Genomic DNA, 4,625 nt, shown 5'->3' with positions numbered 1-4,625 from the left:
CATCAATGACATCGCTTCCAACATTTCCTCCCAAATTAGACCTTTCGCAGATGACTGCACTGTTTACAGGTGAATTCGCAATCAACATGACATACACGTACTCCAGCAGGACCTCAACAGCATAGCCTCCTGTTGTCAATGCTGGGAACTTAGCCTGAATACTGATAAATGTTACCAGGTAACATTCACTAGATCTAAAATTACCAATGAACCTACTTACGAACTGGGAGATTCCATACTCAGGAGGGTTAACGAAATTAAATACTTAGGTGTTCATCTAACTGCTGATCTGTCCTTTTCCAGCCATATTGACGTGACCGTTAGGAAAGCCGGGAAAGTGCTTAGCCTACTTATACGAACCCTTAGAACTCCCCCTCAGATTCTTAAAACCACAGCATATAAGTCGCTGGTAAGGCCGCAATTAGAATATGCCACCGCCTTGTGGAATCCCCGCCAGCGGTACCTGATTGATAAGTTAGAAGGCATACAAAACCGCGCTGCCAGGTTTATATCAAGGCAGTACTCCAGACACGCAAGCATAACAGCAATAAAGAAATACATCGGACTAGAGCCGCTACAGATAAGACGCCAGAAGCACCGACTGAAACTTCTGCACTCAATATACACTGACGTGACAGGCATTGACAAGCTAAAATACCTTAAAGCACCCAACTATATCTCAAACAGAAGAGACCACAGTTTCAAAATACGTGAAATTTCCTGCAAAACGAACTATATGAAGTTTTCTTTTTTTTCCACAGTATTTCTGAATGGAATAAGTTGCCAGTTGAAGTTGTGAGTGCTCCTCGGGATGCATTTTAAGACTAATCAATGATTTGTAATTGCAATCTTCTTCCAAACCAATGACTGCAGGCTGAATGAACTTTTTTTTTCTTGTACTGTTATTCATGTACTTATTTTATCTTGATACATTGCTCTTTTGTCATCCCTTCCTTTTGTGTGATTATGTTCTCGTGCTAGTCACTTCATGTTGTACCCACTCCCCTGCTATAATGCTTCGGCGCTGCAGGGTGTACTGTAAATAAAAATAAAATTATTCTTCTGAGTCGGAAGGAGGAGGATGGAACTTTATTACTGCAGAAATCGTTGCGCGGTTTATTCCTGAGTGGTTTCCTCTGACAGGGCTCCACTGGCGATCGCGGGCGTAGTCGAGGGTCACCACTTGGCTTCCCAGGTAAAGTTCGCAGAGTCTCGCCTCCCATGACCCCATAGTGAGTGTGTGTGCTGTGACTTGCGGCAGAATTGCGTCGCCCGTACGGTCATGCATTCGTGGTGTGTTATGTGCGCGAGTGTGGCTTCACTAGGGTCGGGCCATATCTCACAAAGTTCGGCACTTTGAGGACGTCAAAGGCAATGATCACAGTTCCCGTGTCCTTGATTCTATTCGCCGCTAAAGCCAGCGGGTTTCTGTCGCTAGCGATGTTTCTCTCCAGGTCCGCGGGACTGTACGTACGGGACGTGTACAGGGCGGTTTCGTACGCGCTGACCTTCATGTCTTTGCAGCAGGCTCGGATCAGCCTGATTCTCGAGTATCTATTTGCATTGTCCATTTCTGGCGTGCTGGCCACCACTATGCTTTGGTGAAAGTTGGCACAGATAACGTCCTTGTTCGTTTGCGACGGACTCAGTCCTGCCGCTTCAACATTGGTCTTGCCGATTGCGATAGGACCGGTCTTGGCAATGTTGAGCCCTACTCTGGGGCAAATCACGATTTTGATGGGCTCCTTTGGCATCGGTGGAATGCGGGATGCCTTTGCTATGCGGTTCTTTGTATTTTTGCCACTCACCTTTTCCTTGAGCGGGCCGCCGGCGCTAGGCCCAGCCACCATTGTGTTGCCGACGTGGCGCTGAACATGGTTGACTTTGGCACTCGCTCCCTTAGTAGTTGCCGTTTTCCAGCCAAAATCCCCAGAAAACTTCTCATAGAGTAAATCCTCTCGTCTACGGTCATTTCCATCCTCACTGACTTCACGGGAGTCGGCACAGGCACGACCCACGGCGGCGCCGCCCGGCTCACCGCTTGACTATAGGCCTGGCTTGCGTTGGACTGAGTGGTGTGGCGGCGTGATCCGATCGCCAAACTGTCTTAAAATGATAGAGTGTCCACCCACCGTGATAATGCTTTATGCGTCGATTGGCACACTTTTATAAAGATTGGAGGTGAACTTCCGACCGAAAGCAAACCCCTGAATTCAGTCATTGGAGCCCCCTGCCAGCCGATCTATTCCTGTGCAACAATGTAGCATGGAAAAACTAAATTTGTAATAAAACTGCGTTCGTGTGCCTGTTTTAATACGTGTAAGCCTGCGTGCAAGACGGATCAATTGTGTCTATCTTCGCTGCTTTAGGCTTCACAAGACTGGATTACTTGTATCGACAATCTCTCTTCACTGTTCTTTCTTCCACAAAAAATTCTTATTGATATTATGGCATCTTACGCAATCCCTTCCATTGAACATCGTTCTGTTTATTGTGATGTTTTGCTTTCTCCTCCTTATATTGTTTGTATTTCTTATCAACACTGCATAAACAAATCCACTCCTCTCTGGGCCTCATGTTAGCGTCCACTATTCTGTAAATAAATAATAAATAAAAAGAGTTTACGATTGCAAAATTGACTCTCAGCCACAAGCTATACAATCGAGATAGACCAGGCGGTAGTCGAAGGTGCAATGAAAGGTCAAGAGACCTTCTTTCATTACTGTTCTTTTATGAGGAATGATAGCCTTTACGTGCGTCCTTGCGTTCACAAAAGATTTTAGGACTAAGGACCCGACTTCCATCCGCTTAGAAATCTACGAGAGCTCTGCTGCACCTTTTGGAACAGACTGAGCTCTGCGACCCCATTAGAATCCACAGTGAATGCTGTTTTCTATTCACTCGCACCCTTTCTTATCCCTTTCCCTCTTCTTCGCACTTCCATCTCCCCCAGTGTAGGGTAGTAATCCAGGCGCAACCTGGTTATCCTCCCCGCTTTCTCTCATTCTTGTTCCTCTCTCTCTTATTGTTGTATTTGTGTCCAAGAATTGTAGAAGGCTTACATAACTTAGCAATGTTTGGTGGGAGTGCCTGGCCTTCCTTCTTAGCTGCGGCTGCACTCTTCCGCAAATGTCACTCCGAATTTTCACTTATCCGCACCCTTATTCATTTTTTCTTCTTCTTTCAAAAAGGACGGTAAATGAGAAACTTTAGTTGCGGTCTGAGTGATCTTTCATCTTCTAAAGGAATCATGAAGTTCTCATGAATAAAGACTCCCTAAAACATGCTCGTTTCAGGCACTGGTGTTCACCCCCATTTCTACCAAATTTTCTCAAGATAGCTGTAGTCCTTTGCGAAAAACAATAAAGAAATCAGCAATGAAGAAATTTGGTTTGCGAGCAAAAGTCTTATTTTATTCTGCCTCTACACAACTACAATATCTGAGTGACAAAGGAGACGAGACATCGCACTTAAGCTGCCGCCGGACACGGGAAAAGTATTCAGAGTATGTGCTGCTTCTCGTCTTATTAGCCCATGTTTGTGTATCTCGGTGGTCGAGTTTGCTTTTTTCATAAAGGACTGCGGTAACGCAATGAAATTCCTGAAGTGTTTCAACGAGAATTCGCGGAACAAGGCTGTTTTCACGGAAGTTTATTACTCTTCCGATGACACCAAAAGAGGCACGTCAGTTAGATAACAAAGCATATTTTTGCTTTGCTTTGCCAGAAAGTTGCGTATACATCCCCATTGTCGAGACCGAGGCACTGTCTTCAGGGTGTTTGCAATAACTTTTTGCGCCGAGAATTGTGTTTTGTGGGCCTTGTTAGGCTACTTTTCTTGAGTGAAGGAGGGAGTTTTTAGATGTTCTTCTCGTGAGCATTACGTGTTCCGAAAAACAGTGACATTAAAACAGCAAAGCGAAGGTATTTAACACCGGGAAAGATTTAAGTTGTATAGAAGTTGCCTTAATAATGACGTGCACATATGTGTCGAAAAATTGATAATTTTTCAAGTTTACGACTCTCACGTTATCACAGGAACCTGTGATACATTTCACAGGAACCTGTGTCACATTTCGGGCTCCAGTTCCCGGAGGAGTACATTTGAAATGAGGGTTCTGCTTTAAGAGTAGAACGAAAATACCGCTGCCATTGGTGACTTCGGCACTCGGTTTAAGCTGTTTAGCATACTTAGTGGACTGGCTCTACCAACTGTCTAGCCCATCGTTCTCTTCCATTATATTGCCAAGTTGTACTGACGGTTTCTCGCTTAGCTTGTGGAAAAGAAGCATTACAAAGGGCAGTGCCACAGCAGCTCTGCAGAAAGGTGTCAAAGCCAATTCACTCAGAATGCTGAACTCGCTTGCCTGAGCACCAGGATCGCCGACAATGGTGCTTTCACTTCTGCCGTACTAACTTTCATTATTAACGCCATGTGCTCAATTATGACAGATACAGTGGGACATGCGATATTGCGTGTTGGGGCATGAAAAAAATTATGTAATTAAAACAATTTCAATTTATATAACAGGAGGTGAGCACAGCGTGAACACAGGCATGAAGAAACGCACATGCGAGCTTATTTTACCCCTGTATACATGGGTATACAGGGGTATACAGGGGCCT

This window comes from Dermacentor andersoni, chromosome 1, assembly GCF_023375885.2.
Source record: "Dermacentor andersoni chromosome 1, qqDerAnde1_hic_scaffold, whole genome shotgun sequence".
NCBI lineage: Eukaryota > Metazoa > Arthropoda > Arachnida > Ixodida > Ixodidae > Dermacentor > Dermacentor andersoni.
Note: the sequence above shows the minus strand (reverse complement) of the source record.